Genomic DNA, 18761 nt, shown 5'->3' with positions numbered 1-18761 from the left:
CATTGACAACAGTCAGTTTTAGTGTAATTGAAATCTATCATTAAAATTCATGTTATTTCTGATCTTTAAATCCTGAAAGTTATTCAGAAATCCCTAATGTTCATTTGTTGATATGGTGAATTCCAGTAGTATCTTATCTAGTTGTAATTTGAGTTGTTCATTGACATTGTAATATTTAGTAATTAAAGCTCTATTTCTTTGTATTTTGTACCATGGCTTTGTGATTATCACTGACAAATATAGATATATCATCACCCAGTCTACTGGATCTGCAACAGTAAAAGCTGAAAATTTTGGTATTTATGATATGAAAGATACAGCCTTACACCAAATTTCAGTGACATTTAAGAGGTCATGTTGGGATACCCACCATTGATGCCAATATGTGATGGTCCCCAGTAAGTGTCGTCCCCATGCTGGTCCAGTAATCAAGGAGCCTGAATCCTCACCACTGACACTGGAGAGGGACATGCACTTGGAATACAAATGGATACACTCAGTATTTCAAGATGCAGACCTCTCTACATCAAGTACAGTTTTCCTTAAGAGTATACAGTATTTCAAGATGCAGACCTCTCTACATCAAGTACAGTTTCCCTTAAGAGCACACAGGGAACACACTCAGCCTGGGGTCTGGATGTCTCTATATCTGTCTCCTTTCAGGTTCCCAATAAGACTGCCCACTGGTGCAACTGTAAGGTTAGGTCCTCAGCCGAGTGTCCAACCCAAGTCCTCCAGCACCTACTCTGTAAACCTAGTGCGCCATGTCCCTGCCCCAAGTAGCTGACACATACACACTGAGAGATTTGATTTGTACACACACACACACACACACACACACACACACACACACACACACACACACACACACACACACCTGGGAAAGGCTGACAGAGGTTTACTAGCTATGCCCCCTTCTGCCCAGACAATAAGGTAGTTATCAGTGTAACCAGACACTCCCCAATCAGCTACTCTAAGACCCTTGACAAAGGGTGTCCACTTATACTGTGTAATATTAAAACTAATACAAATGATAGTGGTTCACCAAGACTGATAGGCCTTCTGGAGAGACCCAGACAGTGTCACCAAGTAAATATAAGTACTCTCTAAGGTTAGATACTTTCTACAAGGACCAACCACAATAAAAGTTTAAATATATTTAATAATAAATAATAAAAGAGCATGAAAATACTGGATATATATTTACAGTAAACCACAGAGTTCAAATCACAGAAAATATTGAAATTAACATCGATGGACACACACATACAAATAAAAAAAAACACTCTCTCAACTAAGCTTCACTATATTCCTGACTGCATCTAGAAGAATTACTGTTCCCCAGTTAAGTTACTTACTATCACAAGGCAGGATGCTGCAGGTAAGGGTCTTTCTACTCAGGCTTCCCAAACAGAATACTCAGTACTCTGAGATTTCTGTTTTTTATATCCAAAATATAATTTCCAAGAGGGCTGGCAGAATGAACTCATCTAGTCACCTGGCTCTAGGTTCTTCCAGTATTCCCCTTTGAAGCTGAGAGAGGAATTTAGCATAGACAGCTACAGTACATATCCCAATGTTTATGGCAGTACCCAAGGCCTCCCATCATTTCACTGAGCTAATGGACAAAGGCTCTTTCCCAGACCCATCATCTCTGGTCCTAGTCAGCACTGTGGGGTGACATTTTAATGGTTTAATAGCTCATTTACATTTTCCTTATTTTTCTTAAAGTTAACCTTTGCTGTCCCCATGTCCTCCATTAAAACATACACATTTAATTCAGTTACAGTAATACATATACATTTCTTTTCATTCCAGCAGGGTGTACTGTTGATACAGTTTAGCACAAGCAAACCTCACCAATACATTTTCAGCACAAACTTCTGTACAAATCAGTTTGATATACAAATGACATACAGTTGTAATACATTTGTAACACAAGCACCTTGTATAAATCAGTTTGATATTCAAAGGACATATCATTATTTACAAAACTCCATCTGGCTATGCTGGCACTTGCTCATATCATCATACATGTCTCATATTAAAGAAAAGCTAACCCCTTGTTTAGGCTCTTAACATTTAGTAATACTACATTCACATTTCTTTGCCTAGTATTAGTTTTTGACAAGATAATAAGGCCACTGTAGGAGGTGAAAAAAATATCTTTCAGTAGCTATTTCCACAGAGTGAAAGTATGGCCAGTTAGATGCTAAGCATATTAGTGAGACACATAGCACCCTTCAGACAGGCAGACAGACAGACAACTAGATATACAATGCCTGTCCATACCTTCCAAGAGTACCTCATTATGAGGAGCGCTCCTCATTTTGAGTTTTAAAAAGTACATGTTCCTCTCAGTTGCACATTGAAAGGTTCTGTCACAGATTCACAGTTGAGAATTTTTTTAAACTGATAGTCATGGTAAATAAAAAATAATCATTAATTCATCAAGACAACTTTTTCTAAATATAAAGTAGCACATTTTAACTATCCTGTGAGCTTCCTATTTGAAGTTGTTAGTAAGCTGTTTGTTAAGTGTTCCACATTTTGGAAATGGAAAGTTGAGAGCTATGCCCTTGTCTGTTGCACCAAGTCCTTAACAACATGATAAAACCTGTAATTTTATTCAGAGGTGTAGCAAACTCTTCTTGTACCTGGTGCATTCGCTTGACCTGGAACCCCCCCCCCCAAACTTTAACTTGAAAATAAAAGAGAAAAAGTTATTTTTGCCTTTAAAATGTAGCACCCTCAAACACTTTGTGCCTGAGGAGACTGCCCCCATTGCTCCATGATAGCTACATCTCTGGTTTTATTCATATGATTTCATGACATACCCATTGAGTCTAGTACCTTTCTCAACAAGTGGATGTTTTCCTAGGAAGGACATTAGAAAGTACAATCATGTCCTTTCATAACTCTCACAAGGTAGAAACATCTCATTTTGTTTACCTCAGAATGAGCAATGAATGTCATATTTAGCATGTTGCTCCTGTAACTAACCATAATAATCTGTCTGAGATATCCATAATTATGTCCCCAACCCCACAGTGCACAGTGACTTTCTGTTTCCACAGCTGATAAATAGTGTAGCTGTTCTGATCATTTATCCATCAGTTATTAGTATACTAAAACAATCAATAAATAAAAAGCTCACACATAAAAAAACAATTGGTTAAAAAGCAAAAAGAAAAATCTAGCAAAGCTAGACTTTCCACTGTGTGATTCATTGAACCTCTTGTATTAGAGGTGACATGGGATGTATGCAAATTACCCTTTAAGGGCATAAAGGTTAATTTGCATATATCCCATGTCGCCTGTAATACAAGAGGTTTAAGGAATAGCACATTGGAAGGACTAGCTTTGCTAGATTTTTCTTTTTGTTTTTTAACCAATTGTTTTTTCTGTGTGACCCTTTTACTTATTGTTTTAGTTTACTAATTGGGATATTTTGCAGTCACCCTTAGGTTTATGGATATCAGTTGGGTATGTTAGCCAAACATTGCACTTTTGCTAGGCTGATGATGTCATAAGAAAACAGAAACATAAACATCTGCAGCTAATGGAATTTGGCTTTATTGCTCTGAATTTTTCTATAAATAGGCTTAAAAGTCATGGGCATTCAAAATTGATATTTTGCTGAAACACCTGATGTTCTTAAGGGGTAATGTGCATATATCCCATGTCACCTCTAATACAAGAGGTTTTAGGAGTCATACATTAAAAAGTCTAGCTTTTTAGATTTTTCTTTTTGTGTTTTAATCAGTTATTAGTATGTCACTACAGTCATCAGGATGCAGGGTGTTTATTTAGCATTTGCATTCCTGGTTATTGTGTTTAGTAAACTCATTTGCCTGTTGTCTGTGACTTTTTTCTAGTGCCTTTTTTGTGACAACTGTGTGAGATTATGTTTTCTTATACAGAAATTCTGATGAGTTGATGAGTGCATAGTGAGTGTTATGGTCTGGGTGATATATGAGGTCTTGAGTGTTGTGTTACTTCAGAGACTGAACACAGCTATGTATGGAGTTAGGCAGCTGATCTTGGAGAAGACATACCGCTGAGTGTTTGTCCTCAGGTTATATTGCATACACTTGCAAGACTTGCAGATTTTCAGTATGTTATCATATCATATAATAACACAATTCTTCATAACCACTTGGCAATTCCTATACTTCTTTCAGTAAGGTAGTGAAAGGTGAGGTCTTCTAGAGCCTTCATGCCTGGTCATGCAAATACCTTTCTATAAGAAGTTTAAACATGCACTTAACAGGGACACTGCAATATTTATACAATTTCTTGATTGTAGGGCTGTGGCATATCTAGTTAAGTCAGATATATTTCCCAAGTCTTAAAACAAAGGTATACTTTAAAAAATGTTATGTTATGTACATAAACATAGAAGATGGTGCATGCAGTTGGACATGACACAAGAATATATACCTGCAGAACGTAATTAACAAGCTTTACTGAACAAGCACAACAGCAGAGCCTAGCATATTTATTTGATGCTATGTTCCAGTCTCCTTATCTGGGTGCAAGGGGTAGGTAATGTTGTCAATGAAAATAAAAGATTACTAAGCCAATAGCTGACTTACTCATCCAGAACTCATCTGTGTATTCCTGCCTTATCAAGTGAGCAGATAGCAAATAATGTTCTATAAATACTCTCAGAATTTCCTGTCTGTTGAAAACACAGAAAAAAGCCTTATAGAAACAGAGCTGTTTGTTAACTGTGAATCAAGTGGTGTCTGTTTCTTTCAGAAAGAAACAAGTGTAGGATTGTCCCTGCAGGCTTCCTTTGTAGACGTGTTCTCTGGACTGTCACGCATAAAGTCCATAGTATGGACATTTGGGCACAGTGATAAATTTAAGCATTTTCTTTCCTCTGCACTGGACTCCCCTAATGTCTTTTGCTGACTGCCACTCTGCTCAGTGCTTAGCTCATGATACTTATGCCTTAACATATGGTCTTTTATAAATACTGGCTCTGTATTGTTCTCCTCTTCAGCAATCTTACTTTATTTTTGCTTGTTTTGCTTTTCTTTTTCTCTTTTTTTGTGTGTTTGTAAAAACTCTTTATTGATACTTGTAAATTTCAAAATAAAAACAGAATCATTAACAGGGTTAACGTAGGCAGATTTGCATCAGTTAACAATGGACTTCAGCATTATAATGCCAAAAATCATATTTCCTATTGCTGCATAGATATTAAATAATTAACAATATATGTGCTTATGAGTACATCATGAAATATAAAAGCTGTCAAAGCAGTAAAAAGTAAAACTTAATTTACTTGTGGGTCGAAATATTGAAGTTGGTGTGAAGTATGTATAAACAGAGAAGTGTAAAGAAGGGATTTGCCTATGCAATGTAAACTTTTGGAGAAGTCACTGTTTGAAAAGCATCATTGCTAATCATACATATTAAGCATTGCATAGCACCAGCAGTCTGATCAAAGGGCAGATAGTTAAAGAGAGGCCTAGGCTGCAGTAGGGTGCATGCCTGGTATGAAGGATGTCAAAACTAAGACATGGTAACAATGCTGTCAGTCCAATGCATACGTGTGTCCACAATTTATTGTCACATTGCAATAGATGAGTAGCATAGCAGCCACCATATAGACCAATGTGGATGTGCACAGTAAAGTGTCAACCATCCTCATCTTCTAAATGGAGAGGAAATTATGTAAATGAGAAAGGAAAGTAGGACAGGGGAAAACAACAAGCAGCGGGTAACCATAAGGTATGATGAGGGAAGGAAAAGTACATTTTTTGTAGGGAAAAAAACACTTTCATAATATTTAGAAAAATAGGGTGGATGAGTAACGTAATTAGGGACAGCTATGGAGAAGACAGATGGAAAAGAGCAATTAGCAGTGGCAGAGATATAAACATGTAACAGACAGGGTGTTATATACACAAAAGGTGGGAGGGTCATGGGTGGATGCAGACATTAACAGGGTGGGCAGATTATGAAATGAAAAGATGGACAACAAAGTGGGAATGTTGAATGACCCATTAAATAAAGAAAACACCAGAATGGGGATGGGGTAGTACTATAGTATGGTTGGATGCCAGGCTGGCTACCTAGAGGCTAACAAAACCATGTATTAGTGATTCACAGGCAGTAGTACTGAATAGCTTCATTAGCATACTTTCTGCATTGAATAGCTCTTATTGCCATGATATAAAATCCCAGAACCATATTGCACAATACCACATGCACTCATACAAATGTGGAATAGAAGAATTTCAGTAATAATTCTGCAGACATGAAGCTTCACAGAGTTAATAAAGGAGTCCTTTCTGGTAAATACATCAGCAAGAGCAATAAGCTCTGTGGTGGATTTCAGTGATACAGATATTATGGTGCATTTGTAACAGGGAACCTATGCCACTTGTGTGTGGTAGTGTACCATGCATCTGTGATTGTGAGGTGAGGCAGACTGTATACAGTGAAAACCAAGGGAAGCACATACTGCAAAAAATATGGGGTTATAGGGATATATGTTGAGGTATGACTATATTATGCAAATGGAGAGCTGTACAGAACAATGACTGTGGTTTGTAAACAGGTATATAAAGGGTGGAAAGCTATGACCATTATGGCCACAGCTACAGTACATAAATTGAGGGGAGGCTCTGCAATCAGTAAGCTCAACAAACAGTAAACACCATCAGGGTGGGCACACACTGTCCCACAGTTCTATACTTTCCCTGTCACGGAACTTATCAAGTCATGATACTGCAAGCCAAAATAGTGGACAGTCAGTAGTGATCAAATTGTGGCAGCTTGAACCAGACACTTGGTGATGTCTTCCCTGATTGCCCACAACTTGTCAGAGTGGATGACTAGTGTGTGCATCTCATCTTACCTCTTTTTGCATCCACCTGTCACCATGTACCCCCAGATGAACAAGTAATGAAGACTGTGTCTGACTCACCCCTTAACCCATGTGGGTATGACAATGTTTCATGTACAGCATGGCCAGTCCATGCATTGCCCTACATAACCTGGGTATGATAATACATACATCATTTTATGCTGTGTTGTCTGTGTCATGGCCCTTAGTTATCAACCAGGTACTACCTCTTTGCCAGTGCAGGGGTAAAATGCACTACTCCTCTGCTTTGGTTATGGTACTGCTGCTGTGTCAATCAATAATAATATAATTGCCAGTAAGTCAAGGAACCAGTTAAGATCTGTGAGGTTCTCAAATTTGTTCACTATAGGTCACTGGGGTAGCTAAGATAGTTAAAGCTATGTATACTTTGAAATCCACAGAAGCCGCGGTGGTGCAGTGGTAGCATCGTCGCCTCACAGCAAGAGGGTCTCCCGTTGGATTCTCGGCTGCAGCGCCTTCTGTGTGGAGTCTGCATGTCCTCCCCGTGGTCGAGTGGTGTTTGAAAGACATGCGTGAATGGGCATGCCTTCGTTGAAGGTTGGGTGTCGGGCTGGCACCTCGGTCCCGTAAAAATCGACTGCCAATCATTAGCGGACCGAAGTTCGGCTGCGGCGACCCGGTGGAAAAGCCGAAAAAGAAAAACAACAACTTTGAAATCCACAAGTACGAAAATAACACACATCTCCTTCAGTTTCACTTATGGCACAGTTTTACTAGTTCCTTTACATTCTCCCTGTCCATGATCTGTTGGTCTGTAAACTGATAATACATTGTGTGTTGTCTGTACCTCCTCTTTTGGTATCGCTGACCACAATGCATAGCGTTGCAGGCACTGGCTCCAATGGATGATGTTAATACATGGTGTTTTGCTACTATTTTTGACATCAGCCCCTTCATGTACATCATGAATCTTGGTGTTAAAACTGGGTATTCACCATGGTGTAATGCTCTCACCTTATAGATTTCTGAGCTGATCATCCATTTTGAATATCACTATTTGCAGAATACACATTATTTGTATGAATATTTTCATGTTCATGTCATTATGCACTCATTAGCATGCTGTGCACACTGTACTATTTTAAAACTTGCACAGTCATGCTGGTTTGTAGAATTACCCACACCCCTGAGCAATGCCACTATGAATTCTAATCTGTTCTGCACAAAGCATTACATGTCTATGAATTCCATCCTGAGAGCATAATGTATAAAGTTTTCCAATCTTTTCTACAGTCCGCAATTTTTTTCCTGAATTTAGATAAAATGTATATATTTTCAAATACTTTACAATAGCTGATATAAATTTATGAAAGGATATTTTCAACATGTAAATCCACATATTTTTACTTGTGAGGTTAATGAAGCAGTTAATAGTACGGGATTACCCTTAGTAGGCATTTTAATTACTTGATTTAATATAATTTGCTACCATGTTAATTTGGGGGCAATAATGTTAAAAAAAATAGTTTTTAGATATAGAATTCCAAATGTTCTGATTTACATGTATACTTGCTGGTAAAGACTATAGGAAGAAGGAACTATACAGTCTGTGTTTGAATATGTAGAATGAGTCCAAAAATATGGGAAAAAAATCCACAAATTGGAACATTAGACAAGGACAAAATGTAATAAATAGTTAATGAACAATAAACAACCATTAAGCACTTTTGTTCACCACAAAAACACTGGAATGATGTTTATTGACAAACTATGTTCAACTTGTTTGGCACTAAACAAGTTAAAATCTGGCAATAAGATTTGTTTCTAGGTTGCACTACAGTGTTTTTGGAACATAGTAAAACTCATTCATTTTTATACTAAAACACAATGCAATGTCATCCTACATCCTTTAGGTAGTTAATTACCCACCCTCATTTAATACTGTAAGGGTGTAAGTCTAAAAAAAGTTATATCACAATGTAAGTTAAATCAAGTATTTGAAAGGCATCAAACCTAACTGCCAAATATGCTTTCTTCTCTCTAAATCATCATTTATTTCTCCTCTTATTTTATATACTACAACCTTCTCCATTACAAAAAATGTTTAAATTTACTGCATTATATACTATGCCTGACTTGAACCTCAGCACTGAAATAAATAGGACATGCTGGAGGGACAGATTCATAACCCAGAGGCTCCCTTCACTCTGGAATAAAATCCCAGTCCAGGTTAGGCAGAGTCCCTCATTGACTCTCTTCAAGAGGAATCTTGATGAGTGGATGGGAGATCGTAGGTTTACCCCGGGTATCACTTCCGTGTCACTGTTAGACAGAGGCACAGTATACTAACCTCGAAAAAGGGCATAGCAAAATTAATTTAAAATGGGTGGCGAAAGCCAAACACACTCTGGCTAGGCTTATAAATGCCCTAGGGCAGATAGCCTAGTATGAACCTATGAACCTATGAACCTATAAGAATATTCACCTAAAACCAAATAAAGAGCCCAGCCTTTGCACATCATACAGGCCAATTTCTTTGCTTAACATTGATTACAAGATGTTTATCTTAGCAGACAGATTACATAATATTCTTTCAGTATTAATTCATGAAGACCAAACTGGGTTTATCAAAAACAGAATGGTACAAGACAATGCAATTAGATTACTGTCCTTAATAGACTTGGCAAACAAGAAAAAAACTGTGCTTTCTATTTTAAGCCTTGATATAGATAAAGCTTTCAACTTCCCAAGTTGGCCATATCTGTTTAAAGCTCTGTAGAAATACAGTTTCTCCCAAAACTTTATAGGATTAATTAAAAAACTATATGAAAAGTTCATAGCCTGTGTAAAGACTGGATCTTATCTATTTAGCCCATTTGAATTATTAAGAGGTACTAAACAGGGGTACCCCTTCTCTCCATTACTTTTCCCCCTGGCTATTGAGCCTCTTGCAAATTATGCTAGAAGTAATGAAAGTGCTAAAGGATGTAAAGTGCCAGACAAATTATCCCCCAAGATACAACGGTTTTCTGATGACCTACTAATAACTTCTAATGATATTGAAAATTCAATAGATCTCCTATTACATAATCTAGACTTCTTTGCAAGCATCTCTCGTCTAAAATTCAATCACAGCAAAACTCAGGCACTTCTAGTGAACAAAAATGTTAGTATGAAATGTAGGTCAAAAAGAGACATAAACTGGGAAGGCACACATATTAAATATCTAGGTATCATTATTGAGCCTAATTATAAAAAAAAAAACCCTTGCATCTAATTACCGACAACTTATAAACTCAATTACTAATCTAAATGACAGTTGGAACAGACTTGAGCTGTATACTCAAATACATACAAACATCTTTATATGGATTTTAAAAATATACATTCAAAGTGAAAGGTCAAAACTTGTTCTCACACTCTTATAAACCAAATATTGCTGTTGTTTAAAAAATTATGTTTTCTAATCAATTAATTAAGAATCTATTAATAATTATGTTTCCTATTGCTTACACAAATGAATGTTTAATATCTTTTGATACTCAAAAAATGTTAGAATTTAAGAAAGGTGACTTATTATATTGGAATCAATTTCTCTCAGCTAATAAAATAAGTTCTGTATACTATTTGATCAGCAGATATACTTTACAAAATTGCAATTGGCTGGACATCCAAACTTGTAAGGATGTTATACATACTAAGCTCGTACCCTCATTAGAGGCATACAATAAAAATCTTGGATTTTATCTTAGCAATTATTAATAGCTCACCCAAGAACACTTCATACATATCTGTTATTTATAAAATTGTCAGAAATGATTTTAACAAAACAGATTTTGTTTAATTATTCAAGTGAAGTTAATAGACAATTATTCGCAGAAAAAGATAAAAACTTTGTTTACAGTCAGTGAAGGAATCCATATCTTCCCTGTTCTGGTATGTATACACATGGAATTTTTTATATAGATGTTTTTTCACCCCACATAGGCTAGCAATAATGTACAAGAAAGATGAAATGAAATGCTGGAGATGTGGACACCCTGATGCTGACTGGATACATATGGTTGTTAATTGCAAAATAATTTCCCCATTTTGGTTGGACTTTAAATTCCTTTGTAAAGCTCTATGGAATGACAACTGCATAATCTCTGACTCCCATATCCTTTTCAATATTCCTGTTCCTGAAGTCATTCCTAACAACCAAACATTTTTACTATGGTCTATCCTCTCTATAGCAAGGAAAATTGTTACGAAATATTGGAAATCCCAATCTACACCTCCCATTAAATTGGGTTTATTCATCTTGTGAAATACATTTGCAAGAATGAGATTGCTACTATAAAAGCATGGACTAACAAAACAACTCGTTATTTAATTGTTTGGACAAAATGTCTAATCTGTTAGAGAAATATTAAGTGTTCTCCTATGTATATTGCTTTTTTAATTGTTATGGACATTGTATATAGCTTATTTTTTTTCTTGTTACTACACTGTTAAGTTATTGTTTTATAAAATGAATAAAAACATTTTGGAAAAAAAAAGAATATTTCACCAAATAAGGTACTTGGTCTAAAATCTTCTTTAAATAATGTTACAAAAAGGCAGATATCATTTCTGTTTTTGATCCCTTTGAATGTGTGCCTCATTCAATGTTTTATGGATTTTTGGTATCCCAAATATTACTGCTACACTAGGTTTGCTAACCATATGAAAATTCACCTCATTTGTTGCCAGCAGCCCATCCTGCAACAAATATGTCAGTAAAAAAAGATTAGTCAAATAGCAAGGACAAATCACACATCTCTCTTCATTTTTTTCCTAGGGGGTTTCATCACCCAACATGCTGAACATTCTATTATTATACTTTATTTTGTTTGTAATAATGATAGAGACCCCTTTGTCTACTATCATTATGTGTACGGTACTATCACTAGCCAGTGCTTTTCATTGTCGTTTATATTCACAAAACTTATTCTGTTCTTATTATTACTTTCATTAAAATACTTCATAAAATCAGCTTCACACAATTCCTGAGATACCGCCACAGGAAAATCAGTAGGAGGTACAAATTACTAGGTCTTCTTAAAATAAGACTATAACATTCATTACTGTCATATTTTGAAAACAAGGCTTTAAGACTGAAATGTCTATTGAAAAGCCTAAAGGAAATCATAACCTGTGTCAAACCTTTTGATGAAAACATTAATTTCCACAGCTGACAAAATTCTAGAGCTAATGTTAATAATATTAAAAGTTCCCTGAACATTGTACTAATTAAATCCACCAAAAGTATGAAAAATGTCCATTAAAATATTTGTGTCTTTATCCATGTCAAATCCAAAACTTGCCCAGCCACAGGAATCGAAAATGCTCTGCTCACTACCTCCATGTTTCATTCCTTTGTTTCCTCTGTCTGAATGTGCGGCTGTATGGAAGTCTCAGAAAGTCTGACATATGTTAATTTTGTCTTCTCAGTGGCTGATTGTTACATTTCTGGACTCAGTAGAACACTCCGTTTTTGCCACTAGTACAGCTAAAACCTCCTCCATGGAGTTTGCGCTACAAAAAAAAAAACTCCTTGACTGGCTGACTACTGAGGATTGATTACAGTAAGCAGTTCATCTTTTCCTGTGGGATCACTCTTCTTGTGGAGATGGTTGGTAGTTTTCTACTGATACTCCTCACTTATTGGCTTTTACAACTTCTGATTATCAGGTGAGACAGTGATTTGAGATCTGGGTACCTGGGTTGATAGCTCAATTTTCTGTGACCACCATGTGGTGACTGTAGTTAGGAAATCCTTTTATATTAGAAACCAAGGAAACCATTGTTCTCTTATATTCTGCCTTAGTCAAAAAACTATTATAAACACACCCTTTGCCTGGTATCTAGTTAGACAAATTAAAAAAAACTTGAAAAAAATGCAGGCATTCCTAATGAAAAGGATCTCTGGTTTCAAAAATTTTAATTACCATGAGAGACTGAAATCCTTGCCCCTGTACATTGTGTTGTATAGGGTCCATAGGGGAGATATATGGCTAACCAGTCACATCCTTAAGGATCCTGTTATTCTTGACCTTATGCTTGTTGATAAGTCAAATAGAACAGCCAGCACCAGAACCAGAGATCTCAAACTACATCCATAAATAAATAAAACAAGATGGAAGGATAGGTTCATCATCCAGCACCTCCCCCTGCTCTGGAATAGACTTCCTTTTGCAGGTCAAGTAATGCAATTCATTGTTGTTTTTGAAGCAAAGCTTGAAAAATTGGTTGGACAACATAAATGTCACCCTAGGACTTACAGACCTTACATTTCTTGTAAGGAGTGGTACAGCCATAGGGTAGCTATTGACAAGGCATGCATGGCCACTGGTCTAATTGCTTATACAGAAATAGCTGAATGGAGAATCAAAGGAGGTAAGAGTATAGATTTCCTAGAAGAAGCAATCAGTAAGGTGGCTGAATGCTTGGAAGAAGTGAAAAATTAGAGATCTGGAAAATTAATAACAGTTTTTTTAAAGAATGTACAAGGATGAAATGGAATTATTACAAAAGTATCAGAGAATGGATGAATAAATGGGGAATTTATAGATGCAATGAGATGAAATAGAAGATGAAGGTGTACAGGAATTTGCTTAGAGAGAAAAGGGTAATTTAATGGGGAATGAGGAAATGTGTCACAGGTGTTTAAAAAGATGTAAAGTCAATGTTTTGGACCTTAGTAGCTAAATATACAGTTGTGCTACTGACCATGAGCTTTGATGATAGATGGGATGTCAATGCTATTTTTTAAAGAGAAATTTTACACAAGAGAGTATGGCAACCGTCTAAGAAAGAATCAACAACTGACTAGTAATGCAACCCATAGGAGTACACATATATCTACTCACAGGGTAATACACAGAATTCAATAAGTAAATGAAAATAAGGCCTGTAATATGATAGAATCAAGAACGAAGAATATTATAGCAATAACACACGCCTGGGTGTGGGTAATGCTGGATTTACCCACGGTTGGTGTGGTTTGGTCAGGAGGGCGAAGCCCAAGTGACCAAACAAAGCCAACCGTGGGTAAATCCAGCATTACCCACACCCAGAAGTGGGTTATTGCTATTATACAATGACATTATTTAAGAAAAAAATAATTAATTTTCTTAAATAATGGCATTGTATAATGCCTCCTTGCTGCCCTTCTGCAGCTGTCTGGTATTCTGCGGCAGTTCTGATGTACTGCGCATGCGTATGCCTACGCAGTACATCAGAACTGTGGGCAAAAGCATCAGAGAAAGCAAGATCTCTGTTGCTTTTTACAAACTGTTTCGCTATGTTAAATGGGTTTAACATAGCGAGACAGCTTTAAAAAAAAGCAACGGAGCCGTTGCTTTTTTTAAATCTGTCTCTCTATGTTAAATCCATTTAACATAGCGAAACAGTTTGTAAAAAGAAACTGTTTCGCTATGTTAAATGGGTTTAACATAGCGAGACAGCTTTAAAAAAAGCAACGGAGCCGTTGCTTTTTTTAAAGCTGTCTCGCTATCTTAAACCCATTTAACATAGTAAAACAGTTTGTAAAACGCAACGGAGAAAGCAAGATCTCCGTTGCTTTTTACAAACTGTCTCTATGTTAAACTCGTTTAACATAGCGAGACAGCATTAAAAAAAGCAAAGGAGAATGTCCATTGCTTTTTTTAATGCTGTCTCGCTATGTTAAACAAGTTTAACATAGCGAGACAGTGTGAAGCAATGGAGATCTTGCGTTCTCCGTTGCTGTAAAAAAAAAAAAAAAAGAGTTATAGTAATGGAAAAAGTCCGGGCGACCGGACCTTTTTCCATTACTATAACTCTGATTTACAACATGCATGCTGACCAATCAGCGTGCATGTTTTATGAATATTAATGGGGGTTGTTGTATAAATATATATTGATCATGAAGAGTAATGGCAAGATTATGCCTTCCTGTTTAGGGAATATTAACAAATTTTGAGTTCCCCAACGGTAAAATGTGGGTATAACTGTCACTTATTTCAAGAAGGGCAGTACTAAAACCCCAGAACTTTATCCCCCTTTTACCACCTTGGATAATCCATTAAATTTTTTTTCTAACCAAGTTCTTGAAAACCCAAAGAAACAGACAGGTGAAGAGTCAATTCACAGAAACCAATTTGGGTTTAGACAGAACAGTTCAGCACTTGATGTTTACCTTATTTTTGACCATACAATTAAAAAATGCATGATTGTTAGATCTCAATGGCTATTTTTGGTAGTCAGCATTCTACTCCATCAGTAGAAAAGAGCTATAATCCTGATCTCTACTTGCCCTACCTCAGTCAACACTCATGTCCAATAGATCATATCTCTTACTGCTTACTTTTATATTACTAGTCGCTGATGTAAATCATCTGTCCTTTTAAGCAGCTGAGAGGGTACTACAATTTTTCCACTCGGAAAATGGACCCTGGACATAACTTAGTTCTTCCTTGAGAGAAAAATAGGACTGAATGTTGTTCTTTACCAGAAATATTTGTTCATTCCAACCTCTCAGTGTAGATTGCTTCAGTAACTGCATTTCAAGTTAGTGTCATTACATCTCTGGGATTATATTACTTTTTCTTCTGGCATTGGCAACTATGGTATTTCTAAAAGAATCTCTATTTTTTTCTTGTAACAGTCTGCTATGCTTTTCTGCTAACTCTGCTCAACTCAACATATCTGTGTCATTCATTGATTTCACTTTCATATCATAATTATATAAATTAACATTTTTTTCCTTTCTTGGAAGTTCCTTGTACAAAGGCTTTTCGGAATATGTTTTACAAAGGTATATGGTATGCTTACACCCAAATTTATATACCACAGACATGCTCATGGAATTTCTCACATCCATTTATTATTGTTAATTATAAATTTTCTGTTTAAGCATATGTGTATATATATATATATATATATATATATATATATATATATATATATAGCTGCAAGTGCTGTAAGCCCACAGACAACGTGTCAGTTTTCTTAGAAGATCATGGCTTCTGTACCATTCTGACCAGTGTCTTCTTACTACATAGCTGGCTCATTCATATCACAGCTTTTTAACAACGTCTGTGACTAACATCAAAATATGTGAAACCAAAACTCCAATAAACACCAACAACAAAATACGTGAAACCAAAACTCCAATAAACTTCTGTTATTAGTTTCTTAAGAATGCCAAAGCTCTTTTCGTGTTCATAGTCCCATTCCATGGTTACTTCTTGCTGTAACACCCTTCATATAGATGAATGTTTTCCAGACCTTCTAGGTGCAGCTTTGCAAGATGCAGTGTCACTTCTAGAAATCTTTGTAATGCTTACTTTTCTTATGTTTTTGCCATTTGCATAATTGTTCTCACTTTTTCTGTCTTAAGCTTCATTCCATCAGATACTAGAATACGACCCATGTATTACTTGAAATGATATTACCTTAATTGATTTAGAAGGTCTGTTAATCTCTTGATATGGTCCTCCGTGTCTCAATACCCTCACATTAATAGGTCATCATTTGTTTTTGCACTATTTTTTTACAGGCCTTCGGTTAGCTACACAACAGCTCTTTGGGACATCTCTGACACATATTTAATGTCAAATAAAAGTCTAAGCAAACTGTACTGTCCTACTGGTGTATTAAATGTTAATGTTTTGGAGATTTATATATTTAGGATTGGATATTGTCTTTTTCATTCTTTCTCAATGAATGGGTTATGGATCCGATCCTCGAATCCAACTCGGCCACATACTTCAGACTTTGAATCCAACTCTCAAGCTCCTCCATCTACCTATAATGCCCTAGTTCATTCTCAGTACACCAAAACTTGTTTGCCACTACCATGCTTAGACATAGGGTCCTTCTCTCGAGTGTTTTTGTCAAGTTTAATACTTTTTTTTGTAAGTGAAAGTTAACTTTTTTATGTTAAATTCCAACCTTCTTTTACTACATTGTCCCTCTTATTTTTCAGTTTCTTTATCTGTGTCAGGCGAGTTACTATATTTTACATAGTATATTTTTGTTACCATAACTGGCAATTTCCTTTTCTATATCCTTTTCTGTCCTTTCTACCCTTTATTACAGCATAATTCTTAATTATCATTGCTGATAATTTTTCTTCTAAAATATTTCTTTTAAAAAAGTCTTATTCTTTTATATTGTTCTCTGTTATCCTTTTTCTTCAACTGTATACATACATACACACACACACACACACACACATATACACACACACACACACACACACACAGATATCTGTAAATAGATATTTATAGATAGATAAATATTAGATAGATAAATATTTATCTATGTATAAAGATAGCTCTCTTGCTCTCTCTCTCTCTATATATATATATATATATATATATATATATATATATATATATAAAGAGAGAGAGAGAGAGTGTGCAAAATGCATGTCCATACATTAAAAAATGGCAAGTGATCAAACTCAACTGGTGTCCTTCAATAGAAATAATAATAAACTTCTTCCATTGTATTAATATTTGAAAAGTTGATTAGTTTTTGTTAGTGGAAAAGATGTTTTGGCACTTTTAAAATGAAAATAGCATCACTATCAAAATTACCTTAATCAGAAAATACATAATTTTCTGTATCACCCTCATCACACATGATTTTTGAAGCTAACTAGTACACAGAAAACACCATTATATAACCAACATACTAGGGACAGCAATAAATTAAAAAAAGAAAGCATATGTCTTACATCTACCCTTTTTAGATGCAAAAATAAATTACTTTGTATGGTAGAATTTTGGGCTGCCTTCTACCTCTTCAGCTTTTTTGCTGGGGAATTACCCTGGACATACTGTAGCCATGTTAACTTAGTCTGTGAGCTGTCTTTTGTAGTCTCTTGAACATGTGAGTGTTATAACTATCAGTTATTTCTCAATAACTTGTTCACTAGGATTGTACAGTGTTCTGTCAATGGAACTAAGTTTTTTTCTTTAAAGAAATCTGCCTACCACTGTTTGTATGGCTGTTGGAACTGAGGATTAAATAGCTGTTAATGAGCTGTCTCCTGTGGTCTGGTGGTCCTGGTCCAGGGTTTGATTCTTTCAGCCTGCATTCCCTAACTGTGTGACTCTGAGCAAAAAGGTCCATGACGATCAGTGCTCCACACAGTAAACAGACATAAATAAAAATAATCTTTAAATATAAAGTAATTTCACTGACATTATAGTTTTGTTGTTGACTATGCTGCTATAAACTAGGTTAAATCTAGTGACCCTGTTGTCAGACAGCACATGGAGAGTGCAGGGTAATGTGAAGCAACTAGCATACTTTATGATCGTCCAGAGAAGAAGGAGTGTTACCTGCTGATGCTGCACTACCTCCTGATGGACAGCCATGTTCTAACATGTCACCTTCGCTGAATCCATGCTTTGATTTTGCCAGTTTATAAAGTAGTATATCTACTCACAGCTGGAGTAAAAGCAAGATTCATGGCTTTCAGTACATGGAGACTGTGACTGTGGCTACAGAGCTGTCCCACCACAGAAGGGAAGCATCCATACATCTCATTGACAACCGACTAGATGAGGTTCTATGTTTTTAAATTAAACTGACTGATGGCAAACTTCCTAATCATTGCTTTCCATACAAAATTAGTTTCAGTGCAGTTTCCAAGTGTGTAATTCTTTTAGTTTTAGAGATTTCCTTTTTGTTGGTGATTGTGCAGTTTTGGTGTTAGTATATATGGTATATATAATCTCAGGTGTGTGTTGGGGGGGGGGGGGTCTTGCCCCTGATAAAACAAAATAAATTTTTTCATCAAGTTGAATTTCCAACCACAAGAAAGCACTGAATTTGTTCATCACTAAGTTGTAACTTGATGAATTAGGGGAAGCCAGTGAAAGCCAGAAAAGCC

The 18761-nt window shown here is 36.0% G+C and overlaps 1 protein-coding gene across 1 annotated transcript in view; it reads left to right on the top strand.

The window, feature by feature from the left end:
- LOC122815260 (sodium- and chloride-dependent GABA transporter 2-like) overlaps positions 1-18761 on the top strand; it is a 942619-nt gene that overhangs the window by 489130 nt on the left and 434728 nt on the right. The gene's annotated exons all lie outside the window — the stretch shown is intronic.

Source organism: Protopterus annectens, chromosome 11.part0, assembly GCF_019279795.1.
Source record: "Protopterus annectens isolate FY-2018-M chromosome 11.part0, PAN1.0, whole genome shotgun sequence".
Lineage (NCBI taxonomy): Eukaryota > Metazoa > Chordata > Ceratodontiformes > Protopteridae > Protopterus > Protopterus annectens.
Note: the sequence above shows the minus strand (reverse complement) of the source record. Positions and strands in the feature narration are given on the sequence as shown.